Raw genomic sequence first — 9,172 nt, 5'->3', positions numbered from 1 at the left:
TTTATTCCCTTGTTTCAAATAATCCTTTCACACCTATCAATTCCTCCCTTTTCTTTCCTTCACTCTGATTTGAAACAACAATTTCTAATTCTTAAATCTTGATACCATCATCCTAATCATTTCCTCCTTGTCTGTGCATTTTCCCCAAATGCATCCCCCTATTACATGGGGTGCAGACTAGTATACATTGTAGGCTAATGCAGCAGATTATGCTTACAGCCATTATCCCCAATATGAAAACACGTGTTCCAACCACAAAGTTGTGGAGCCATTATGTCAGCCATTCTCCCATTCCTGACTCCTGCCTTTTATTTTGATCCCTGGTATTACCTGTTGGATTGCTCTTAAGTCTTCATTGACATGTTTATCTAAATCCATCTTGCAGGTGTGTCCAATCACCCCACAGGCCCCTCCTTGGGTACTAAAACATGATTCGGAGCCACCCTATTTTGTGGTGTATATACCTCCATTTGTTGCATCTCTCTAGCCAGCTTCACTAGTATGCACATAGTAGCATTTCCAAGAGCCACTACTGCACAGGACATTTGCTCCTGAAGAGATGCTAAATATACATCAGTAGATACTGTAAATGAGGCCATTCCAATCCCTATCACCCCTCCTTTTGCTGGGATTGTTATTTCCTTTCCCAGCATTTCTTGAATTACCTGTATGTCTCTGGCACGCCTCTGTGAATAATGAATGACCCTAGTAGGGCACATCTCCCAATTTTATTATTCCTACTGCCACTCCTGCACCTTCCTTATGATAACTGGAGAATCTCTCCCACACCCCTAATGAAGAAAAAAATATTCAGGAAGGGTTACACACCCATCCTTACATAAATAGGTGCCAACCCGGAGTAGCATGACTGCTTTCCAGTATCACTGGGTCTCCTCTTGTGATCTGAGATATATCACGCTTCCATTCAGTCATGTTAACCAGTAAAAGACTCCATTCTCCTCAAACTGGAGCCCTGGGCATACACTCATTTACCTTTATGATCCACCTGCAACAGTCCCTGGTGCATCCCCATTTTACACATTTAGCTTCCTGCTTCAAAAGACTCCCCTCTCACCATAGATCCTCTAACCTTTGAAAAGAGGTTCTCTAACCAAGCCACTTTTGACTGCCTGGAGCAGTCCTCATCTCCTGGTTCATTCCCCAATTTCCTGCTCACTCATATCCAAAATGCCCTTTATCTGATGAGACCTTCGATGTCCAAAATGAATTCCCCCTTATCTTCCTTTGCCAACAAGCATCAGTGGGCATCCTTGATGTCTTGCTGCACGGCTCTCCACCCTGGATTAGCCGCCCACACTTGTTCTATCCCTGCTTCCACTGTAACCCAGCTGTAAAATTTCAACTCAGGCACAGGGATCACTATGTGTTTTGGCATGCAAATGAGGGCAATTGCAATGCTGTCTATCTGGCAGCATTATCTGCCCGACCTGATCAGCAAAACAATGGCCTCAGCAGCCCCTATACAAGCCATCACTTCCTATCCTCCTGAACCAACAGCCAACACCAACAGAGATCTGACCTTAGCACTGAGGTGCATATAAGCAACCCCCCTTTGCCAGGATTTTCATATTTCTCCAACAGTTCCCCCCTTTTGTGAGCAACCAAACAAATCAGCCAGTTCAGATAACTCCTGATGCTTCCTCTTTCTCAGGAAGTAGCTTCTATCCATGCAGCTCAGATGGGGATTGTCTTAGTCAAACCCCTTGATCTCTTTGCCCCCTCCTTTGACTTCAAGGAACTGAGTGCCAGCCAGCTCTCACCTTTAACCTGCCCCACTTGCACCTTTGCAGAGCTGTTACCCAATCTATTTTGAGGCCTGGTTCCTTTGCTCCTAGGCCCCTCCTTTTGACACATTGACCTAAAGATATCATCCTCATTGGGGCTGAGACCCCTACGATGATCAATATCCTGTCTAAGGCCACCATCCCTTTTTGGTCAACAGACTTGGGTTAACCTGCTTTGCAAGGTGGGAGCAGTGTGAGATGAGGCAATGGCCTAATGTCCAGTTCAGTTATCTGCTTTGCCCTTTGAGGCAATTCTTCAAGATTTCGTTGTCTAGGCTTCACGCAGTTTCTGGACTCAGCTGTATGCTTGGCTGTAGGAGTTGCCTCTCACGGTTTGCCTGGTTAGTCCTTTGCTTCCTCATGGATGATACAAAGAGCAAGGCAGAACACAGCAATCACAGTCTTTGCAGTTCCAGTTTATCTGGTGTCTGGAAAGTACAGCTCACAAAACAGGTGGATTAGAAAAAAAAACCTTTACATTTTTTCACAGACACTGATTAACCACATTAGCTTGGAGAGAAAGTTGAGAAATCTTTGTCCCTTTTCAAGCCTGGTCCCCCCCACAAGTCTGTTCAGCACAGTCTCAAGAAAAATGTCTGAGATGTTGAAATCAAATCCAACCCATGCCAAAAGCGCACACAAGAGAAACCCCTTGTTGAACTTGCGTGCTTCACAAACCCATTGCTTGCTCTGGTTAAAGCAAAATGTGCCTTCTGATGGCGTTTGTCTAGTGAGAACATGGTATCACACAAACTGTTACAGAGATGGTACCCCCTCCCCCACATACATAAATACAAAAATGTCCCAAATCCATTACGTATACATGCAATTTGAACTAGCACCCTTTACAATCAATCAATGCTTGTTCATCTTGATGAGCATGACTGCTTATGCTCACAACAAGAAAAATAAAAAAAACCCTTGCCATTTCCTGGGGCTAGCAAATGGACTTAGCCCCCCCCCCCGCCCCAAACATTAGGTTACTGTAAGGAAAACTCTCCTTAGCACCATCAATATTCCTTTCTTGTACAAAACACCCTCTATAGCTATCTTTCCTTGTAAAATTTGGAGCCTGATCAAAATATTTGGCAACATTGCAAAAAGGAAAAGGGAACAATCCACTTGTTCAACCCACAGGGAAAAGTAGTCTCCTTGGGGCTTTTGAAAAGGACCCCTCCCCCTCCCCCTGCACACGCACACACCCAACCAAACAGCCCCAGTTCCACCCATTACCCCCCTTCCTCCACTCTTTGTGCTGTGGCACAGCCACAAGATGGTATACCTAGAATTCAGAACGTATTTCCGTCCCCCTTCCACACAAAACTCCTGGTAGTCAACACAAACAATTAATGCATTCCCACAATACTGCTTCTAGAAGGTTCCTTCCCTTTAAAAAAAATCCCCTCAGCCTCCCCATTGAAAGTGCTCAAGGATCCTTTGTTTCAACCCAATCCCTTCCCATGCAGAATTTTTCCTGAGGCAATACAGGCTTTGAACACTCAAAGAATGTCTCACCTCAGTTGCAATACCTTATTGTCCCCCTCCCTTCAAGATTTAAACACCCCAACATTTTCCTTTAGAGTTTTCTAGACACTCCAGATCCCATCCAGAAAACCAGTGCAAGCCTGCCCCCAACTCCTGGTTGGAAACAGCACTGCCCTAACTTTCCAAAGCACTTTAACTCTGCACATGCTCAGAGGCTCTTGTGTGTGCCCTCCCTCTGCAACACTCACAAAATGGTGGTACCTTCTGCCAGAGCATTCCCCTTTCTTGGCTGTGTGGATCCCACAGTCAAGAAGTCCATAGTTTACAGCACACATTTCCCTGAATTCAGTTGGCCAGACCAAATCCAGAAAAAACTGCAGTTGCTGTCCTTAAATAATGGAGTGCTCTTCAGCAAATGAAGTACACCAACCCTCTTTTTTTTTCTTTTTTTTTCTTTTTTTGCTTTTTCCTTCTTTTCTTTACCCAAATGGAAAGTGTGTACCATGGTGCCCTGCAACAGCAGGGGTTTGAACTTGATGGCCTTTGTGGCCCCTCCCAACTCCTGTATTTTGTGCTTCCATGAAAAACTTTAACAGTTTCATTCTTTACACGTCTTTTTTTTGAACCAAAACACTCAATCATCATTTATCCAAAACTCTTAAAAAGCCCACTCACACACTAAGCTCCATGCCCCCACCCCTTAAAGCAAGGAATTCCTGCAAAATACATCACCTCACATACTCACATCCTCACATGGCCTCCAGCACAATTTTCCTTTTGCCTTTTACACCCCACATACCAAACAATTGCATGTTCAACAGGTAGAGAAACCAAATCAGCCCAGAGAGAACCAAGAACATATTTACTACCTGCCTGAGAAGCTGGACTTCCAACAGGAGTCCTTATGTGAGAGGGAAACTGCAAGGCCTAAACAGGGCCTGCAATCCCCCCTCCCCTCTTTTGCTGCCTCCATGTGCAATCTTGTTGAACTCCAGCCTGCCACTGTTCAGGCTGCTTGCTAAACACAACCATCCAATTTCCAATATTTTTACCAAAAACCTCCTCAACACATAAAAGAAAACCCTCCCCTTCTGCATCTTTGCTTCAGTTTTCCTCCCCCACCCCTTTTTTTTAAATTCTTTCTCTGGGAACTCCTTCAGGATAAGCAGGATTTTCCCCCTCCCTTTTCTTTCCTTGCCACAATCCATCTGCTCACTTGCCTCTACTTTCTGCTTGCAACATCTCCTACAAAATCCCAATCCAAACCATGAAATTACAACCCCCTTCCACTAGTGCAAAACAATGCCACACAGTGCTTTCCCTTTGCACGTGTTTCCTCCTGAACAAATCCTCCTCCTCCTTTCCTACCCTGCCTTCCTTCACAAACTGATATTCCAGCAATATCTGATGGGCTGGATTTCCTAAATCCATTTTCCTTCAGCCTCTCCAGCCCCTCAGATGCAGTTTTCACCTCTCTTGGTCCAAAGTACACTTCCTAATTCTAGTTCCTTCTCCAAAAACAATCTGCTAACCTCACCTCAACTGTACCTCCAGAGAGTTTGAGTAGTTCTTTCCTGAAAGGCCCCACACTTTAGGCCCAATCAACAAGAACTCCCTGTTAACCATGACGAACAACAACAACAAAAATTATATCCCCCCCCCTTTATTTAGGTGGGATTCCCATCAAACACACATTCACCCACATACAAATATACAGTTTTCCATTTTTCCTTTTCCAGCAATCCCAACCCAAAAGCTATCCCAGAACCTTAAAATCCTCCCCAGGAACTTTCAAGGAAAGCATTTTTCCTTGGCCCCTTTACCCCTATAGAAACAGAACGGGTCAGGAAGGGCCTCCTGGGCCATCCAGCCTGACCCCACCCCCTTTGAATACTTTACCCCCCCATTCCCTTTCTCTTGGGTGAGAAATAAAGATTCCTTACCTAAACTTAGATGCATCTTATCAGGTTTACTCTACAGGAGTAAACCCCCTTTTGAACCCCTCCTGAGGTTCTAGAAGTCTCTGCTGTCAGATTTTCAATCAGTCTCAGGTCTCTGATCGCCCTTGTTTCGACCTCAGAGTCACTTGCAGGACTGCCATATCCTCGGCACGGTACCTTCCTACAGACTCACCAAATCGAGCTGACAATGGATTTAGGAGATATCCCGGACAAGCCCCCATATTGTTATGAACACTCTTTCCTTTCCGTTGGAAGAGAAAAATATTCCAGGCTTGCAGAGTTCTTTTTAAAACTTTATTGCAATGAAGGGAACAGAAAGGAATGGTTTCCTTCCCATATTTCTGTTCACCTGAGCACATGTTCACACACCTCCTTTTGAACCCTGCTCCCGGCTGCCTGCTCCCAGCCCTGTCCCTGGTGGGCTACAATAGGCTCATTTTGTTCTGCCCAGCTTGTCAATAAACAATCAGGAAGTATTTGGTCCTCCTGCCTACGTGCCTGTTTCCCCATACCTTGTGCTATCTGATTTTAGCCCCTCCCCTCCTTTGGGCTAAGTAATTTTCTTTGTTACCCTTTTAAATCTCTTTACTCCCTTGTTTCAAATCATCCTTTCACACCTATCACCATCAACAATAAAAACAATGTACACAGAAAACTAGCATGCCCTGGAGATGGACAGAAGTTCTTCTCACTTACAGGCTATTTTGGTAAGTGCTTGCATGGGAAGAGCATTCAAATATATCGTCCTTCCTGTACTCCTGCCACACACTACTTTTGGCTTGAAATGGGTCCCAATCCCTCATTCCCTGGACACTCTTCCTGTGTCTACTGCTCCAGTATACTATGGCAGAGTTGCACAGTGCAACTGATCCACCTCAACCATTGAAGGAACACAGGATGGAGCTGGTCAGATGAACCAGGAAGAACAAGAGAAGGAGCAGGAAGACATAGGAATATCTGCTTATTTAAAAATCCCAACTACTTGCTTCTCTGGAGCACAGTGGGCAAGAGTACTGGCAGAGAAGAAGTGCATCACAGAGCCACAAGCAAGCTCCCAGTCCAGACTTGTTTAGTGTACACAGATGCCCGACCCACCAAAGGCCTGAGGATGCTGATCCAGGACAACACTGGAATTCCACTCTGTTAGATTGAAATCTGTCTAGAAAAGAAGGTCAAAGTAGGCACACAAGCAGGTCTGGAGGACTGAAGTGAGTAAATCAAGGATCCCCACCACTCTCTCTACTTTGCTATTTGCATTATGTTTTTTGTTTCTCATGCTACTGGAAAATACCAGAGGCCATACAGTGCAAAGCTCCCAGCCAGTTGCTCACTTTGTAATGAGGCTCCATAGTCTGCAGGCAGAAGAGAACTCCAGATATGTCTCTGCTTCAGTGTCCCCTGGCCCTGTGAGGTGCATCTTAGGAGCCTGGCAGATAACCTCTGATGCACTTTGCCTGCAACCTGATGTGGCACAACCTGCAGCAGCTACACTCTATGAAATGGCTAGCCATGCAGTGTGGCTATTCATCAGCTGCAAAAGAGCTTGTCTACCACAGAAACGAAAGGCACAGGTGAAAGAATTCCCGGGACACAGTTGCAGTGGCAGATGAGCCTGAGCAGTCCCAACTTGTTGACAGGGCCATGACGTGTTGATGACTGAAGAGAAGCATCTAAGTGGTATTCTTCATGATGAGAAAAACAAACAGCATAAATCATTGCTCCTTCACTGAACTACTACTAACATCTTTTCAGAGGCGTACAACCTCCATGTGGCTACTTATTGTGCCAGCCTTGATGGAGGGAAAGAGCTTAACAAATTTTCTTTGTCACTAGACACAGCCTTCCACCCCTCCCAAGCAACACCATCTTATCAATTGCATGAATGTTGCTGCCAAGTGCAATTACAGCCAGCAACTCCTGCAATTCCACTCAATATTTGAAACAGTCCATCAAAATCCTGTCTTCTCTTCAGTGGGCTGAATAATTCCAACTTATCTTTTCCACAGGCAGAAACCATCACATTTGCTGTTATTATAGGTTTAGTTGCAACCAATTAGTAGCCCTGTATCCATATCATAGCATTTCCTAGGCAGCTGCTCTCAAACCGTGTGCCTTTCTACACCCCTGAGCCTTCAATCAAAACAAATTGTTTGTTTCTTCCTGACCACATGAAGTAGTTTGGTTTTGTGTTTGCTTTGGCTAAGTTGCCCGGAGGAGGAAAAATATTTAAGACCAGGGACATTGCACAGACAACACTGTATAGATTTAAAAAAAACACTGGAGAAGGACTCTGGAGGAAATCTAACCCTTTACAGCTGTGATAAGCTTAATTCATCAACTCAGCAAGCATCTGGAGAACTCTCAGAGGGATCCAGCTAGCTTCTGCTGGAGGGACAATGCTATACGCAATGAGCTTTTGCCTAAGCTTGCAAATAAGTCAGAGTGACCCTTTGATGGGCCACATCCTCCATCTTCTCCCAGAAAGGACTGAATAGCCATTATTTGTTTCACAGCCCATGGACAAAGAAAGCAGAGAGGAACAGACAGTGTTTACAATTACAGCTCTACAAGTCTGTGCGCATCTTCCCATTGCTTCTTTACATGTGTGCTAAAGAATGTGTGTGCATGGAGGAACAGTAGAGGTTTATGATCTGATCAACATTCATGTTTACTTAGATGCAAATCCCACTAAGTTGAGTGAGTTATATTCGAAAATAAGAAAAGCAGGTTGCTTACCTGTAACTGATGTTCTTCGAGTGGACATCTGTGCATTCACACATATGGGTGCTGCGCCTGCACAGTGCCTAGGCCGGAAGATTAGAAAGCTAACGGTTTTTGGTGGGAAAACTCTGCTCCCCTCCCCCTCAGTGGTATAAATAGAGCGGAGTGTCCGCCATTTTACTCAGTCTTGAAGACCGAACATTCGCCCTCTAGAGGTTGAGAATAAAATCAGCAACAAGTATCATTATATCCCATCGGTACCGAAGAAAATTAGAGTACGGTACCGAGAGAAAAAACATCCACTCACCGACACCGAGTGGGGCTGGCGGGTGGGTTGTGTGAATGCACAGATGGTCACTCAAAGAACATCAGTTACAGGTAAGCAACCTGCTTTTCTTCGTCGTGGCCTCTGTGCATCACACATATGGGTGATTCGCAAGCTTACCAAACTCGGAGGAGGGAGGTGTCATCAGCGAAAAACAGATGAAAGAACAGTTCTGCCGAAAGAGCAGTCCTGCCTGGCACGTACATCAAGCCGATAATGCTTGGCGAAGGTACATGGACCAGCCCACGTTGCAGCTCTGCAGATATCCTGAAGCGGAACCCCTGTGGCAAAGGCGGACAAAGTCGCTACTGCTCGTGTGGAGTGACCTCCTGGAAAGACAGGTAAGTCTATTTTCGATAGCTGGTGAGCCAGGACGATAGTCTGGATGATCCAATTAGAAAGCCTTTGAGATGTGATCGGCTATCCCTTGTAACGCTCGGAGTACTTAACTAAAAGTCTATTAGTACTATGGAAAGATTCAGTACAGGATCTGTAAAAAGCCAAGCAACGGCAAACATCAAGCGTGTGTAGAGCACGTTCTATCAGATTTGAAGGCGATGGAAAGAATGCTGGCAAAACAATGTCTTGACTCAGGTGGAATGGCGTAGCCACTTTAGGGAGAAAGGAAAAATCCATCTGAAGAATGACTTTTTTCTTATGGAAATTCAGAAATGGTGGGTCTATGCGAAGAGCACAAATTTCACTAGCTCTCCGAGCTGATGTTACTGCTACGTGGAAGGCCGTTTTCCACGACACGAGGCGTAGGTCCACAGTTGCCAAAGACTCGAACGGTGGCTTGGTAAGCACTTGGAGTACTACAGAAAGGCTCCACGTTGGCATAGCAGGGAGGATAGATGGATGTAGGTTCTGTAGTC

Source organism: Varanus komodoensis, unplaced genomic scaffold, assembly GCF_004798865.1.
Source record: "Varanus komodoensis strain SLA01 unplaced genomic scaffold, ASM479886v1 scaffold69, whole genome shotgun sequence".
NCBI classification, from domain to species: Eukaryota; Metazoa; Chordata; class Lepidosauria; order Squamata; family Varanidae; genus Varanus; species Varanus komodoensis.
The sequence above is the reverse complement of the archived record's forward strand: the minus strand, read 5'-3'. Positions refer to the sequence as shown.